This window comes from Schistocerca cancellata, chromosome 6 (genome assembly GCF_023864275.1).
Source record: "Schistocerca cancellata isolate TAMUIC-IGC-003103 chromosome 6, iqSchCanc2.1, whole genome shotgun sequence".
In the NCBI taxonomy this organism is placed as follows: Eukaryota; Metazoa; Arthropoda; class Insecta; order Orthoptera; family Acrididae; genus Schistocerca; species Schistocerca cancellata.
Window position 1 is genome coordinate 12717333 of NC_064631.1, and position 18934 is coordinate 12736266.

Consider the following 18934-nt stretch of genomic DNA (forward strand, 5'->3'; position numbering starts at 1 on the left):
GAAGGTGACAATTAGTAAATTGATAGCAAAGCGACACTCAATAGTTGACGAGTTACAGGAAAAGGTTTCGGTATTGGAGGCGAAGCTACGGACTAAGCCTCAGGACAAACGTGTTGAAATTAAAACTGTAAGTGAACAGAGGCTGAAAAAGCCGCCAGATAAGCCGGATTTAGGATCAAAGCCGGATGGTTTTTTCTGGAATGACCTGGATATAGACGAGGATTTACTGTGGGAAAATAAAGAAACAGTCGAGGACAAGTGTAGACAGATAGTAGTGTCTGTTAATATACATGACCTACAACTAAACGTGCTGATTGACACCAGTGCAGAATTGAGTGCTGTATCTGGGAAAATATTTGAGTTACTGAAAGACAGACCTGGCATCGTAGTTATGCCAGTAACAGGAGTGAAAATTATCGGTGCTACTGGGAAGGCCAGTAAACCGGTCACAAAACAGATTTTTGTCAACTTCGAGATATGTGGGGCACGATTTGAACAAGAGTTTGTCGTCGTGCCAGACTTAACTACGGAAGTAATTATTGGGTTAGATTGGCTATTAAAGTACCGTGCAGTGATTAACTGCGAAAGCAAAACTTTGACATGTACGTCACAAGATAAAACAATAGTAGTTAGTTTTGACGAGGCAGGAGACGGTGTGCATAGGCAATACCAGCCTATACACATTGTTAACTGGCCGGATGCTATTGACGTAGGTATGAATTTGAACTACTGTAATGTGAGGAATTTCGGCATTGACAAAAGTGTAGAAAGTGAGTTGGAAGAGATAATCAAATTCCCTCCACGGATTGACATTAGTATTGGTGTGAAAAGAGATCGTTTGCGAGAAGTAATGAAGCTAAAAGCCGATGCTCGCATACGTCGTCATGATGCTAAAGCGCGTTTTGCTAAGTTTGCAATCGGAGACTTAGTACTTGTAAAAGCTCATGAGAAATCGAGCGAGATAGACAATGAAATCTCTAAATTTAAGTTTGTTTATAATGGACCATATAAAGTCATTGGTATACCTCACACAAATGCTTATTGCTTAGAGTATCCAAGCTCTGGAAAACGATTAGGTATACGGAATATTGTAGACTTGAAATTGTACCAACCTAGGATCGATTAATACCACACAATGGGTAATTTGTACAGTATGTAAATATAGAGTGTAAGATTTAAGGATGTGCCATGTTACGATGCTTTTGCCTGACCTAGAGGTCATTAAAGAAGTTGTAATTAATAAGTAATTAATTTTGACTTAATGATTTAAGAGTAACTGATTAGTAATCATCTGAAAAATCCAAGCTGCTAGTTTAAGTTTTCAGCTGAGTCACAGTAGATTAAGGAATGTAAATATGATTTTGTAACTTGCTGTAATATTTCATGAATGTGTTTTTTTATTAGTCATTGCCGATGTACTTAGACGCTGTTTTAAGTTTCAGGCTAGTACATGCGTGTGATGATGGACAGTGTTGAGTTATCCACTGTGATAGTGTTTATGGACTCCTTGAGATTACTCGGGAGTGAGTTTTTCCGAAAGAATTCAGTGAAACGGACGTTCTGGAAACGCCGTTACAAGGGCGAGTGAGATCAAGCGTGCCGCACAGGCAGGCGCAACAATACTGGCAAGGCTGAGCCGCTGTCGGCTTTTGTGTCGCTGTCGGCTCTTGTGCCGCTGTCGGCATTCTTTGTACTCGCGAGTACGGAATGTGGAGTTCCTTTTCTTCCCGGACAGCTGATGTGAAAGAATTCTGCTGTCAATATTTATGTTTTTTTCGATCTGCTGTATATTATTTTCTTGTTTAGCGTTAATTGGACATGACGAGAAAATTAATTATGAAAAGGTTACATAAAAATATGTATTCTATGTAAGTACTCATTAGTTTGCGTATTTTGATATACCTGTTTTTTATGACCATGTACTCTGAATAATTTTGCAAATAGTATTCCATTTCTTATAGTGTTACGAATTTTAATGATTTTGGAATAGCTAAACCATTTTCTATGTTTTTTATGAATTTTGATATGTTGTCAACCTGTTTTACTTTCTGCAAGATGACAGAGTGGAATAAGATTAGGAGTATCTCCACTCAATTATTATTGTATAAAAATTGGTTTATGATTAATTAGACGAATGCTAAATTTTTTTGATGTTTTGAGCGTATGCATTTCCGCTGTTTCTTTTGTGGGACATTTTCTGAGTCTGTTTACGTTACACGAACATCCTCAGACAATGTGGGGCACGTGTAACGCCGGAAATGCATAGCCTCTTATTTCCATCTATTGTACTATTTTTTTTCCTTGCTTTGTTACCTCAAGATATGACATTTCTGTCTCTTTGTATATTGTAATTGTTTTACTGTTTGTATATATATATTTATACATTTATGTCGATGTATAATTGGTTTGTTTCGTAAATATTATTTGTATTTTTACGCTGGGTCTTGCCTAGGGAAGACTGCTATCGAACGATTACGTCGATAGGTCGTGTGAAGAATCAAAGTGTGTAGGATCTTTGGTAGTGTTAACTCTGCCGCGTGGAGCGCGGGCTGGGCAGAAGGAGTCTGGCTGGAGTAGCGAGTGGAGCAGGTGTGTTGTGTAACGCTCCCGCGAGTTGCCGCGCTTTCGGGGTTTGGCAGCATGTAATTGCGATCGACTTGCGATGATAGTTTCTGACATGGTGTCGCGGACGGGAAACATTAACTAGGGCACATCAAGAGCCCGTTTCGTCTGGTGACCGTGTCGAGAAGAAGGCGCGCCAACATCCAGCTTCTGCAACAGCGACGGCCGACAATGAGTGACTGTCGCCACCTCCTCGACCGACGGCTTCAAACCTTCAATCAACCGACGAGGAAGACTGGATGCACGTAAAGTTTTAGAACTATATGGCAGACCTCAGCTTTTCAAACTGTTCCATTTTCGTCACTATAATTACAGCAACTTAGCATGAACTTTTGTTGCTCATTGTCCCAATTGCATTACCAAGCAGAGTCCCTTCCTTTTCCGAAATGAACCCGAGTGTCGTTGAAATTCAAATGCCAGCATTAAAGTAATATAGCTAACTCGTTTTCACTGCTTTAATTTCAAAGTTCAATTATGGCATTAATAGCTGGCTACAATATTCAGATTACACAAGCACGAATTAAGAGTGCGAGCTTTGTTACCGTATTTTAGCTTACCTGTGACTGCAACTCAGCTTGGTACGTACTAAATTTTACTATTGTTAATTGTTCAGAATAATTTAATTCAAGTTCAAAGTTAAATCTCTTCTTTCTAAATTGCGTAGATTCAAGTAGCTTTTGAAATGATTGTTGAGGTAGTCCAAGACTAACCGTATTTTACTGAATTTCGATGTGCTTCAGAAAGAAAGCTCACTATTAACTTCAGTCACTAAATTAACTTTCGATTTTCCGGTTTTATTAATTCTTTTGCTAAATTAAGTCAGGGTGTAGCGAAATTTATTACTTCTGACAAACTTTCAGTTTTCACACTACGCGTGTCAACCTTCAGTTGCCACGCTTCTAGTGCTAATTATATGTGTAATAACCTTTCTTTTTCAGTTACTATAGTAATTGTCCTTAGGACTGGCGACCGTGATTTCCCCCAAATCTCAAATACCTAATTACCGCTAGTTAATTGTTAACATAACGGCTGCACATTTACTTTCTTTATTAACTTTACCCCTTTTCAAAATTAATTTCCACCAGTTTCATTAGCACATTTCCTTTCATTTAGATGTAACCCTTTCCTCCCTCTTTACCGACAGGTTAACTTCGGTGACGATTGCTTTTCCAAAACTCCTATTAGGTACACGCGGTTTCATTTTTCACTGTCATTAAGGTCGATAAGTGAGGGGGAGGTTACAAAGTCTTCCGAAGTAAGAGTGATTTCAGGCGTGCCGCAGGGGAGTGTCATAGTACCGTTGCTCTTCACAATATACATAAATGACCTGGTGGATGACATCGGACGTTCACTGAGTTTTTTTGCAGATGATGCTGTGGTGTATCGAGAGGTAGTAGCAATGGAAAATTGTACTGAAAAGCAGGAGGATCTACAGCAAATTGACGCATGGTGCAGGGAATGGCACTTGAATCTCAATGTAGACAAGTGTAATGTGCTGCGAATACATAGAAAGAAAGTGTAGTGGACTGACAAGACAGCCAGTCCACAGTGACGGGTAACCGAAAGGCACATGTACACACACGCCGACTGGAGTGAAGTCTGGAACAGGATATGTAATGAATGCTAATAAGAAAAGTACGTAGCTTCTATAATACTTAACTTTACTTCATCCTTGTGGTACATCGCTATTATTAATACAAGTGAGACTCTCTCCAGATATGGTTAATGGCGCCTTGCTAGGTCGTAGTCATGGACTTAGCTGAAGGCTATTCTAACTGTCTCTCGGCAAATGAGAGAAAGGCTTCGTCAGTGTAGTCGCTAGCAAAGTCGTCGTACAACTGGGGCGAGTGCTAGTACGTCTTTCTAGACCTGCTGTGTGGTGGCGCTCGGTCTGCAGTTACTGACAGTGGCGACACGCGGGTGCGACGTGTACTAATGGACCGCGGCCGATTTAAAGCTACCACCTAGCAAGTGTGGTGTCTGGCGGTGACACCACATTCCTCCCCCGCAAATCGGCGAACGGTCGTGTTATAAGGATTCCGCCCGCCGTGGGGAGGGCCCCATGTTGACGTATGCGATGAGGTGGTGAGCCTAACAACAGGCGAGGCTGTGCCACCCGCACACGGCCATTCGGTCCGAGGGGAGCTAGGAAACGCCTGGAAACCTAGTCCAGGGTGCACGTCAACATGCGGTGTATGCGCCCGTAAAGAGACAGGAGGGGCCATGTGGTCCGGAGTGGGCAAGAGTTCCATGGCGGAGGACAGCTGGCCACGGGAAGCGATCGGCGGTGCGTGAACCAGGGAGACGCTTGGCGGCTGCAGCGAAGCGGCCACTGCGGGCGGCGCCGGCGGGAGAACAGGCAGCGGCGGCGGCGGCGGCGCGACGCCATGGGGCAAAATGGAAGGCATCGTCGGTAACACCTGGGGATGAGGCGAGCCAGTAGATGGGTCCCCAGGCCGCTGACCGGACGGCACCGTCGCTGAAAGCAGACGGGGAGCGGCAGAACCCGTGCGACGACAGAGGCGCAGCTGATTGAGATGCCGACGCACCTCACCAGAGGCCCCCAAAACCAAATACATCGCGCGGCCGTGGCAGCGAAGAATCCGCCCTGGGAGCCAACGCCGTGAACCGCGATAGTTGCGATAGAATACAACGTCGCCTGGAGCAAGAGCAGGAGTCTGCCGCTACACAGGAACCTGATGCGACGGATGCATCAAAGACATCAAGGTGCGATGAGGACGACCATGAAGCAACTCAGCCGGCGAGCGACCATCGCGTGGCTGAGAGCGATACGAAGACAAAAAGAGCAACAACGCGTCCTCCCGAGAATGCGACTCTTTCAACTTCAACATCTGTGACTTGAAAGTCCGGACCAATCGTTCAGCGGCTCCGTTTGACTGAGGCGAAAACGGCGCGGATGTCAGATGTTGAATACCATTGGCCTTGCAGAATGACTGAAATTCTGCGGACATGAATTGTGGGCCATTGTCGGAAACAATAGTCTGTGGAAGACCTTCAATGCAAAAGATAGCGGACAACGCTTGGATGGTGGCAGACGACGTCGTGGAAGACATCCGGACAACAAAACGAAAATTACTGAAGGAATCGACAACAACCAACGATCGAGCATTCCAGAATGGACCAGCAAAATCTATGTGTAAGCGTTGCCAAGGGGAAGTGGCTTTTGGCCATGCAAAGAATTTCCGCGGCGGTGCGGATTGTTGTTCGGCACACGGAATGCAAGAAGAGCACATATTCGTAATCGCAGCATCGATTCCGAACCAAGTACAGTGCCGACGAGCAAGTTGTTTCGTACACACTATACCCCAATGTCCTTGGTGGAGAAGCTTTAAGACAGAGGACTGTAATGAACGTGGGACCACGACCCTAGACTGATCATTATCAGAACGCAACAACAAAACACCACGACGTACAAAAAGTCTCTCCTTGTGAGCAAAAAATCTACGAACCAACGGATCCTCGATCCGGACTTTGACAAGGGCCATTGCGTAGCAACAAAACGCAAAACGGTAGCAAGGACAGGGTCAGCAGCTGTGGCTGTAGCTACACGACGAAAATCAATCGGAAAGGATTCGACCACGTCATTGGTTGCCGAATCAATAAACATGCAAGCAAGTTCGGAGGAATCAAATGTTCTATCCTCAGCAACAGGCAAACGGGACAACGCATCGGCGTTTCCGTGCTTAGCAGTGGACCGATACAAGATATCGTAGCGGTACTGGGAGAGGAAAATAGACCAGCGAATGAATTTCTGCGCTGTACATGGAGGTACAGGCTTGTTCGGATGAAAAAGCGATGTCAAAGGTTTGTGGTCTGTGATGATGGTAAAGTGACAACCATACAAGAAATCATGAAACTTTGTAACACCAAATACAAGATGCTTCTTTATGGTTCTGTGAATAATTTCTTTGCACAGACGAGAGCAATTTGGACGCAAAGGCAATAGGGCGATCGTGCGATCCATCTTTGTGCGCAATCACCGCACCGATTCCGAAATCCGATGCATCCACCATCAACAAAAGGGGCTTCCGGGGATCGAATGGCGTAAGGCAAGTATTGGAAAGCAACGCCGATTTCAACCTGCGAAAGGCGCGTTCGCATTCCTTCGTCCAGACTAACGGAACACCTTTACGGCGTAAGCGATGAATGTTGTTGTTGTGGTCGTCAGTCCCGAGACTGGTTTGATGCAGCTCTCCATGCTACTCTATCCTGTGCAAGCTTCTTCATCTCCCAGTACCTACTGCAACCTACATCTTTCTGAATCTGCTTAGTGTATTCATCTCTTGGTCTCCCCCTAAGATTTTTACCCTCTACACTGCCCTCCAGTACTAAATTGATGATCCCTTGATGCCTCAGAACATGTCCTACCAACCGATCCCTTCTTCTGGTCAAGTTGTGCCACAAACTTCTATTCTCCCCAATCCTATTCAATACTTCCTCATTAGTTATGTGATATACCCATCTAATCTTCAGCATTCTGCTGTAGCACCACATTTCGAAAGCTTCTATTCTCTTCTTGTCCAAACTATTTACCGTCCATGTTTCACTTCCATACATGACTACACTCTATACAAATACTTTCAGAAATGACTTCCTGACACTTAAATCTATACTCGATGTTAACAAATTTCTCTTCTTCAGAAACGCTTTCCTTGCCATTGCCAGCCTACATTTTATATCCTCTTTACTTCGACCATCATCAGTTACTTTGCTCCCCAAATAGCAAAACTCCTTTACTACTTTAAGTGTCTCATTTCCTAATCTAATACCCTCAACATTACCCGACTTAATTCGACTACATTCCATTATCCTCGTTTTGCTTTTGTTGATGTTCATCTTATATCCTCCCTTCAAGACACCATCCATTCCGTTCAACTGCTCTTCAAAGTCCTTTGCTGTCTCTGACAGAATTACAATGTCATCGGCGAACCTCATAGTTTTTATTTCTTCTCCGTGGATTTTAATACCTACTCCAAAATTTTCTTTTGTTTCCTTTACTGCTTGCTCAATATACAGATTGAATAACATTGGGGAGAGGCTACAACCCTGTCTTACTCCCTTCCCAACCACTGCTTCCCTTTCATGTCCCTCGACTCTTATAACTGCCATCTGGTTTCTGTACAAATTGTAAATAGCCTTTCGCTCCCTGTATTTGACCCCTGCCACCTTTAGAATTTGAAAGACAGTATTCCAGTCAACATTGTCAAAAACATTCTCTAAGTCTACAGATGCTTGAAACGTAGGTTTGCCTTTCCTTAATCTTTCTTCTAAGATAAGTCGTAAGGTCAGTATTGCCTCACGTGTTCCAGTATTTCTACGGAATCCAAACTGATCTTCCCCGAGGTCGGCTTCTACTAGTTTTTCCATTCGTCTGTAAAGAATTCGTGTTAGTATTTTGCAGCTGTTTCTTATTAAACTGATTGTTCGGTAATTTTCACATCTGTCAACACCTGCTTTCTTTGGGGGTATTAATTATTATATTCTTCTTGAAGTCTGAGGGTATTTCGCCTGTTTCATACATCTTGCTCACCAGATGGTAGAGTTTTGTCAGGACTGGCTCTACCAAGGCCGTCAGTAGTTCCAATGGAATGTTGTCTACTCCGGGGGCCTCGTTCCGACTCAGGTCTTTTAGTGCTCTGTCAAACTCTTCACGCAGTATCGTATCTCCCATTTCATCTTCATCTACATCGTCTTCCATTTCCATAATATTGTCCTCAAGTACATCTTCCTTGTATAGACCCTCTATATACTCCTTCCACATTTCTGCTTTCCCTTCTTTGCTTAGAACTGGGTTTCCATCTGAGCTCTTGATATTCATACAAGTGTTTCTCTTATCTCCAAAGGTCTTTTTAATTCTCCTGTAGGCAGTATCTATCTTACCCCTAGTGAGATAAGCCTCTACATCCTTACATTTGTCCTCTAGCCATCCCTGCTTAGCCATTTTGCACTTCCCGTCGATCTCATTTTTGAGACGTTTGTATTCCTTTTTGCCTGCTTCATTTACTGCATTTTTATATTTTCTCCTTTCATAAATTAAATTCAATATTTCTTCTGTTACCCAAGGATTTCTACTAGCCCTCGTCTTTTTACCTACTTGATCCTCTGCTGCCTTCACTACTTCATCCCTCAAAGCTAGCCATTCTTCTTCTACTGTATTTCTTTCCCCCATTTATGTCAATTGTTCTCTTATGCTCTCCCTGAAACTCTGTACAACCTCTGGTTCTTTGGGTTTATCCAGGTCCCATCTCCTTATATTCCCAACTTTTTGCAGTTTCTTCAGTTTTAATCTACAGGTCATAACCAATAGATTGTGGTCAGAGTCCACATCTGCCCCTGGAAATGTCTTACAATTTAAAACCTGGTTCCTAAATCTCTGTCTTACCATTATATAATCTATCTGATACCTTTTAGTATCTCCAGGGTTCTTCCATGTATACAACCTTCTTTCATGATTCTTGAACCAAGTGTTAGCTATGATTAAGTTGGGCTCTGTGCAAAATTCCACCAGGCGGCTTTCTCTTTCGGTTTTACCCCCAATCCGTATTCACCTACTACGTTTCCTTCTCTCCCTTTTCTTACTGCCGAATTCCAGTCACCCCTGACTATTAAATTTTCGTCTCCCCAATCTGAATAATTTCTTTTATTTCATCATCCATTTCTTCAATTTCTTCATCCTTCGAAGGTATATCGATGTATAAAAGTAGAAATACCATGTGTCGATACTCCTGTTTTATTTTTATGGAGTTTTCGGTAAACATTTGAAACTGTATTGACTGGCGAATCCATAGAGTGGTGGGTGCACAACGAACATAAGATGATTAAAATTAGAAGTAACGTCAGCATTGGCTGTAATTTGATGATTTATTAACAGTAAAATCGATTTTAGATCACACAGTGATCATCTTAAGTGCTGGAAGTTAAACATTTCACATAGCGATCACTGAATAAGAAACAAAAGACCACAAATACACCTGAGTGTGAACCAACTGTGGGTAATAACGTACCTGTCGCATAGAAATTAAAGCTCATAGTGGTGTCTAGTTATTTGCAGTAACAGAAGCTATGAAAAGATCACAAAAACTGACGTCATTGCTTACACGCACCTATACAGCAACCTCGGTGTGACATTGGCTTGAAACGCCCTCCACGTGACATGTGTCACGTAAAGATTTAACATTACTTTATTTATCAAGAAATTACCACAAAATACTAAATGTGCACTTACAAATCATTAATTGAATATTTCAAATTTAAAATTGTACATAAAAAACGCATATCAAAAAGGAAAGGAAAATTCAAAACTTGCCAACATACACTGGTGTGTTATTTTCAAACCAAATTAAGAAAAAAACATGCAAGAATAAAAGTCAACAGGTAAATAAAAGGTGTCAGATTACAGGACAAGTATTGTAACGGAACAGTCGCGGGGTTGAAGTGACGGAAACTCGACGGGACCCGCGGAGCGGCCCGCGAACAACAACAACAACGGGAGAGGACGGACACGAACAACGGAGGACCTCACGACAACAACAAGAACGGACAACAGTGTCAAGAAAACCAAACAAGACAACTACATCCACTCGTAAAGAAAACACGAAAGTAAATACTCTGTCTAGTGCGAGGCGATTTGTCCCGAGACGTACGCAAGGTTAGACTGGCAGAGTGAGATTTTTTTTTTTCTTTATTGAATTTCAATTCCCCCCGAAGGGGGCGGGCTGGCAGCAGCTTAGTATGCCGCTCTTCAGCCTACAGACTTTGTGAGAAATATCAAGAGAATAAATAATAAAAAACAGGCGATAAAATCGGAGACTTAAAGAGTAACATGGCGAAAAGAAATCGTGGAACTTAAAACAAAGAACAGAGGGATGATGATGCTAATAAAATACATACGAAGCAGACAGGTAAAACAATAGACAGACAATTAAAAAAAAAACGGCGACAGTCTGGATTCTGTTCGCAAAAGACACATGGCGACAGCATGGTTTCTGTTCGCAACACGAGAAAGACGAACAACACTGAATAGTCACTGGAACACTGCACTAAAAAGTTGGCAAATGTGACATACCACAGTCGAGAGCAGGTGGGGGAAAACTGGACAGATGATGGGAAAACAAAAAAGGGTGGAAAGGAGAGTAAAAGCGAAGGGGGGAACCGGGAAAGGAGCTGATGGAGGATGAGGACCCATAAGAGCATAAGAGGGTTGGGGGGCAGACGCGACAGGGAGTGGGGTAGGCAGAGGAGGGGAATACAAAAGGACTTGGGGGGGGAGAAGGGAGGTAGGGAGAGGTTTAGTGGGGAGAAAACAGGACGGAAGGGGGGGGGAAGAGGGAGCCCAGGGAAAGGACAGAGGAAAGGAGGGGGAGTGAGGATCAGAGTTGATAGGAGGGATAAATGGAGGGAGAGAGGGCATCGTCCAGGAGGGGGAGTTGATGGAAGCCACCTTGGGGAAGGAGATGTAGGGTGTAGAGATGGAGGGTAGGGGGGACACAACGGTGAAGACATGGCAGGGGGTGGGGAAGGGAGAGGAGAGGAGCAACCAGGGGGTGAGGGGGTTCAAGACGGCGGGAGGTGTAGAGGATGCGGATATGTTTGAGGAATAGGAGCAGATGGGGGAAAGGAATGAGATCATAGAGGATCCGCGTGGGGGACGGGAGGCGTATACGGAAGGCGAGGCAGAGTGCATGACGCTCAAGGATCTGGAGGAACTTATAGAATTTGGGGGGGGGCAGATATCCAGGCAGGACTGGCATAACAGAGGATGGGATGGATTAAGGATTTGTAGGTGTGGAGGATGATAGAGGGGTGCAACCGCCACGTCCGGCCAGAGAGGAGTTTGAGGAGTCGGAGGCGGGTGTGGGCTTTGGATTGGATGGAGCGGAGATGAGGGATCCAGGTGAGGTGACGGTCAATGGTGAGGCCAAGGTAGGTGTGGGTGGGGGTGAGGCGGACAGAACGTGCGCAGACAGCAAGGGAGAAATCCAGGAGCCAGAAGGAGCGAGTGGTACGACCTACGATGATTGCCTGGGTCTTGGAAGGATTGAGTTTCAGGAGCCACTGGTTACACCATGCAGCAAAAAGGTCAAGGTGGTTCTGGAGAAGGCGTTGGGACCGTTGGAGGGTAGGAGCGAGGGCGAGGAATGCGGTGTCATCAGCATATTGCAAGAGGTGTACTGGAGGGGGGGGGGTTGGGGCATATCCGCCGTGTACAGGAGATAGAGGAGAGGGGAGAGGACAGAGCCCTGGGGCACACCGGCAGAGGGGTAGAAGGTGTGGGAATTGGCATTATGGATGGGCAGAGTGAGAGAGAGGCAGGCGCTTAAGTACGCTATTGGGGGCGCCGCTATTGGCCGCTGCAACCACGTGTTCCACTGTGGCGCCCTGACTCTGAATGCAGGCCAGGAGGCGCGCGCCACCACAGCTTACAGCGCGTTGGTGCAGAGATGTCTAGGGGTCTTCGACGTCCATGACGTCTGGCGGCCATTCAAATTTCACTGCGTGCGGTACCTCGAGCCCTCCCCCCTGAAACTTGCGCTTAGGGGCGGAAACGCCCCGGACGGTGCCGAGGCGGGCAGCAGTGGGAAGAGGAGCCGGACTCATCAACCACTACTGCCGCGGAGGAAGGGGCGCCCGAGGTATCCATGACAGCCGATCCAGAATCCATGGTGGGGGAGGGAGCCGCCGATCCACTTGGAGGTGAAGAGGGCCGGCGGCAGGCCCTCGGGGAGACAGCTACCGGGGGCAGGGACTGTGACTCGAGGACCACGTCTGTAGCTGAAGGAGGTAGGGACAGAGGTGGCAGCGCGAGTCCCGTGGCGGCACGCGGGCAGAGCTGATTATGATGGCGCCGCTTCAAGCCTTTCGATGTCTGCACTGACGTCACACGCCGCCCATGGGCCGCGAAGACCGTGGCAGGTGTCCAACCTACCTTGCGGCCGTGTTCGCAGGCCCACATGGTCGTGCCTGGGGCAAACCACTGTGAGGGCCGGGAGTGGGGGCGGGAGGAGGATGGCATCAGCAAATGGAGCAGGGTTCGTGGCTGTCGCCCATGAAGGAGCTCTGCCAGACTGCGTCCATCAATTAGCGTAGTGCGATAGGAACTCAGAAACAGGCTGAGGGCCGACGTGGTTGGAGATGTGTCGTCCGCCTTAGTCAACTGTTGTTTAAAAGTGCGGACAAGCCTCTCCGCTGCGCCATTGGACGAAGGGTGGAAAATTGGGCCGAATATGTTTGACACCATTGGTCTGACAGAAGTCGCGGAAGGAGGACGCCGTGAATTGGGGACCATTATCGGAGACCAATGTGTGTGGCAGACCCTCGATGGCGAGAACCTGGACCAAGGCCGTTAGTGTAGCCTCCGTGGTGGTGGATGCCATTCGGACAGCATATGGGTATTTGTAGGCATCAACGATGAGTAACCACATGGGCCCCACAAACAGGCCCACAAAATCGATATGGATGCGATCCCAGGGCCAGCGAGGCACAGGCCAGGGTGCAAATGACTAAGGGGGACTCCTCTCATGATGAGCACAGACAGTGCACCCACGGACCAGGCCTTAAACATCGCCATTGATGCCAGGCCAATACGCAAGCCGGCGAGCCAAAACTTTCATACAGGACATACCCCAGTGCCTGCAGTGTAACAAACTGAGCACCCAAAGCCACAATGCTGGAGGGATGACCACCCCATGGGCATCTGACTCCATAGCCAACAGAAAGACATCATAGACCACAGACAGCCCGTGGGACAGGTGGCGCCAGGGACTGAAATCGGACTGTATCCTATCAATGACATAGGATGGCCACCCGTGGACCACATAGTTGAGAACCTGCCGCAAGACAGGGTCGCAGCAGGTAGCCGCAGCAATGTGAGCAGCCATAAGAGGCAGACGGTCCAGCGCATCCCGGCGGGCCGAATCAATGCGAAAGCAGAGGGCCTCCTGTTGGTCAAAGACAGGATCAGGGCCCACTGGGAGGCGTGACAAAGCGTCCGCATTAGCATGGTGAGCGGTGGGCTTTTACCGGTTGGTGTAAGCACAATTATGTAAAAACAATGCCCAGCACTGGATACATTGAGCGGTCCACTCTGGAAGGTGAGAGTGGGATCCGAAAAGTGTAACCAAGGGTTTATGGTCCGTCAGGAGTGTGAACTTTGACCCAAAGAGATAGGTGTGAAATTTCTGGACAGCGAACTCGATTGCCAAAGCCTCCTTTTTCAATCTCTGAGTAGTTCTGTTGTGCTGGGGTCAACGTCTTAGAGGCATAAGCGATGGGCTGTTCGGAGCCGTCGGCATCCTGGTGCACAAGGATGGTCCCAATGCCATGCGCCGATACATCAGCCACCACAACTAAGGGGCAGTCTGGAGAAAAGGGAGGTAAGACAAGGGGCGGACTTCAGCATCGCCTTTAAATGGAGAAAAGCCTGGTCACCGGCAGGGGTCCAATCAAAAGGTACCCCTTTGCAATGCAAGTGATTGAGGGGTTGATCAATGGAGGCAGCCTGGGGCAAGAACTTTAAGTAATAAGTATCCTTCCCCAAAAACACCTGGAGTTCAGACAAGTCTTTGGGATGAGGAAGGGCCTCAATGGCTGCGACATTACTACCTGAAGGGCGAATGCCATCTTTGCTAAGCCAGTTGCCTAAGTATTCCACTTCTGGTTGAAAAAGCAACACTAGTCCAGCCGACAGCGTAAGCCAGCAGACAGCAGAGCGTGAAATATGAGGTTTTGCAAATGTTCCTGGCGGGAACGCCTGGTGACCAAGATGTCATCCAGATTATTCACATACGCAGGGATAGACTTTGTAAGCTGCTCCAGGAATCGCTGGAAAATGGCCGGCGCCGAAGAGACACCAAAGGGAAGGCGCTTGTACTTACACAATCCGAAAGGCGCGTTGATGACCATGATGTTCTGAGATTCGGCATCCAAGGCCAACTGGTGGTATGCCTCAGCCAGATCGATCTTGGAAAAATACTCTTCCCCGGCAAGCTAGGCAAGAAGGTCTTCCTGTCGGGGAATGGGGTAAGTGTCAACGAGGGACTGAGCATTGGCTGTAGCGCCGAAATCCCCACAAAGCCGAAGGGACCCATTGGGTTTCCATATGACCACCAGTGGTGTCGCCCATGCACTGTAAGTGACAGGCTCCAGTACGCCAGCGGCCTGGAGCCGATCAAGTTCCCGCTTGACCATTGGCCGTAAGGCCACCGGAAGGGGCCGGTCCCAGAAAAAGCGACACTGTGCATCCGGCCTTAGGGTGATGTGCACCTGAAAGCTGGAAGCACATCCGAGATCCGGTCCAAACAACGACGCAAAAGCGGAGCACAGATCGTCCAAGTTCTGTAAGGAAACAGCCATGGAAAGGACCTTAACATCGTCGGAAATTGAAAAGCCAAACAGTTGAAATGCATCCAGGCCAAATATATTCGAAGCCGACGGATGGTCGACGACAAAGAGGGTAAGGAGCCGGGAATACTCTTGTACGTCGCCTGGACGACGAGCTGCCCAGAGGGAATGGAACCGTCTCCGTAGGCGACCAAATGGCAAGAGGGAGGCGACAACACAGGAGATCTCAGCCGGGTATATGTCGCCATATTAATCAGGGAGACGGTGGCCACAGTGTCAACCTCAAAACTGACATCCACAGTGAAAATGCGGAGCATGAGGAAGAGCTTCTGCACTGACGGGTCGTCCTTTGGGATGACCAATTGCAGAGCATGGACTATATCTTGAGGCCCAGAAGGGGCAGGACTGGAACGACTCGAGCGACTACGACAAACCGATTGGATGTGGCCCTCCTTGTCACATAATGTGCACGTTTTCCAGCGGTGGGGACAATCAGCCCGCGATTGTGCAGTAAAGCACTGTGGGCAAGATGGAAGCGGGCCGCACGACCGGCGACGAGGGGCGACCGGAGGCGCCGACGCCATAGAGACGTCGGACAATGAGGAGCCCCGACGGTGCTAGCCTCTGTCGGCCGGGTCACGTCGACGTCGCGAGGGCGGAACCCGACGTGACGCCGCGATCGCTGCCACCTGCGGTCGCGCCATAAGACGCTCGTTATATGCTTGAGCAATTTCAAAGGAGTTCGCAGAGCGGAGAGTGTCTTCCAAGGAGGGGTTTTCGAGTTTCAATGCCGCAGTACAGACGTCAGGATCGAGAGCCAACTGAACCACTACATCCCAGATCAGGGAGTCTGCATGTGAGGCCTTACACTGCTGATTGCTGCACGTAAAATCGCATCGACGGTTGAGACCCTGCTATTCCGTGACCCAGGAGCGTTACGAGTGACTAGCCTCTTTATGGTACTGGTGAAACTCCAGCCGAGAGGCGACCACATGGTAACGTTGGGAATAATTGTTTGTCAGCAAAAGGCAGATCGCCTGGAAAGAGAGAGCCACAGGATCGGACAACGGTGCTAACTTGCGGAGAAGAAAGAACGTGTAAGTAGGCTGTTTAAGTTTATATGTTGGTAACGTCACCTAGCGCTCTGTATGAAAATCACTGGCTGTGCTGTGTGCAGTCTGTGGCTGGTTTGCATTGTTGGAATATTCACCATTGTAGTGTTGGGCAGTTGGATATTAACAGCGCATAGCGTTGCGCAGTTGGAGGTGAGCCACCAGCAGTGGTGGATGTGGGGAGAGAAATGGCAGACTTTTCAGAGCGGATGATCTGGACGTGTGTCCATCAGAGACAGTAAATTCGTAAGACTGGATGTCATGAACTGATATATATATATATATATATATATATATATATATATATATATATAATGACTTCTGAACACTATTAGGGTAAATACGTTGTTTGTTCTTTATCAAAATCTTTCATTTGCTAACTATGCCTATCAGTAGTTAGTGACTTCAGTAGTTAGAATCTTTTATTTAGCTGGCAGTATTGGCGCTCGCTGTATTGCATTAGTTCGATTAATGAAGATTTTTGTGAGGTCAGTGATTCACGAAAGATATAGGTCATTGTTAGCCAGGGCCATTCTTTTGTAGAGATTATTGAAAGTCAGATTGCGATGCACTAAAAATATTGTGTGTCAGTTTAGTGATGATGAGAATAAGTAAAGAGAGAAATGTCTGAGTACGTTCAGTTTTGCTCAGCTGTTTGAAAATAAAATAACGTAAGGGGTTTATCAGCACAGAAATTCACTGATTTTTCTAAGGGGACGTTTCAAACGTGTCCGGGGAGGCCCAAGACAAAAGCAATGAACGCTGCAAGGAGTCGTCTGTGACTTGAAGAAGCCATGAAATGTTGTTTCAGCTGATGTAAGAAGGTTTCCCAATCCTCGTTAGCGTCATTAAAGGGTGAAAACGACGGCGGACGTGGGAAAGGACTCTGAAGCTGTTGGTGGTAACGTGCCCTGGGCATCGATTTTGTCTGTTAGAAACTGCAGCAACTTTTATAAGATGCCTAACTGGAGCTGCTCCTGCTGCTGCATGAGCTGCTGCTGTTGCTCCTTAGACAGACCAACTTCGCCTCCATACCAACAACGACCACCATCCCATCCTCGTCGCCAAAATGTTGTAACGGCGACCGGAACAGTCGCGGGATTGATGTCACGGACAAGCGGCGGGACCCGAGGAGCGGCCCGCGATCAACAACACAACGGGAGAGGACGAACACGACCAACGGAGGACCTTACGACAACAACAAGAACGGGCAACACAGTCAAGAAAACCAAACAAGACAACTACGCCCATTCGTAAAGAAAACACGTAAGTAAATATGCTGTCTAGTGCGAGGTGATATGTCCCGAGACGTACGCAAGGTTAGACTGGCAGGCTGAGCTTTTTTTTTTTTTTTTTTGTTCCTTTATTGATTTTAAATTCTGCTGGCAGCAGCTTAGTACGCTGCTCTACAGCCTACAGACTTTTTAACAACGGAAGAAGAAAGAAACAAGAAAAACAGGCGTTTAAACGGTGACTTAAAGTGTAAAATGGCGGAAAAATGCGGAAACTTAAAACAGAAAGCAAAAGGTGTTGGCAATGGTAATAAAATACACAGGAATCAGACAAGTAACATAGTAGACACACAATTAAAAAACATTGCGACTGTCTGGTTTCTGTTTGCAAGAGATAAAAAAATCACACCCAGCGACAGTACGATGGCCGTTCGCAACACTTCCCAAAAGACACAACACGGAACACGCACTGTAAAAACACTCACTGTAAAACACTACACGAAAATGGCGGCACAAAGATGACACTCCTGAGCCAAAGGCAGACGGCGGGGAGGACCTGGAGGAAGGGGAAAAACAAGGAGGGAGGAGAGGAAAAAACGAAAAGGGAGGGAACCAAGGAGGGAGAGGACGCGTAAGGGGGGAAAGGGGCAGGGCAAACACGAGAGGGAATGAGAAGAGGCAGAGGAGGGAAATACAAAAGGACTCGGGGGAGAGAAGGGAGCACAGAGAGGAGAGGTGGGGAAAATAGAGGATGGAAGGGGGGAGAGGGAGCCCAGGAAAAGGACAGAGGAAAGGAGAGGGAGTGAGGATCAGAGTTGATAGGAGGGATAAATGGAGGGAGAGAGGGCATCATACGGGAGGGGGAGTTGATGGAAGCCACCTTGGGAAAGGAGATGAAGGGTGTAGAGATGGAGGGTAGGGGGGACACAACAGTGAAGACGTGGAAGGGGCAGGGATGGGAGAGGAGAGGAGCAACCAGGGGGTGAGGGGATCAAGGTAGCAGGAGGTGTAGAGGATGCAGATATGTCGAGGAATAGGAACAGATGAGGAAAGGGATGAGGTCATAGAGGATCCGCGTGGGGGACGGGAGGCGTGTACGGAAGGCGAGGCAGAGTGCATGACGCTCAAGGATCTGGAGGGACTTACAGAACTTGGGGTGGGGGGAGGCAGATATCCAGGCGGGACTGGCATAACAGAGGATGGGATGGATTAAGGATTTGTAGGTGTAGAGGATGGTAGAGGGGTGCAACCCCTATGTCCGGCCAGAGAGGAGTTTGAGGACTTTGGATTGGATGGAGTGGAGATGAGGGATCCAGGTGAGGTGACAGTAAATGGTGAGGCCAAGGTAGGTGGGATGGGGGTGAGGCAGAAGGACAGGCACAGAGGGTAAGGGAGAAATCCAGGAGCTGGAAGGAGCGAGTGGTACAACCTATGATGATTGCCTGGGTCTTGGAAGGATTGATTTTCAGGAGCCAGCGGCAAGAAGGTCAAGGTGATTCTGGAGAAGGCGTTGGGACCGTTGGAGGGTAGGAGCGAGGGCGAGGAATGCGGTGTCATCGGCATTTTGCACAGGCTGAGCTTTTTTTATTTTTCTTACTTTAGTGTTAT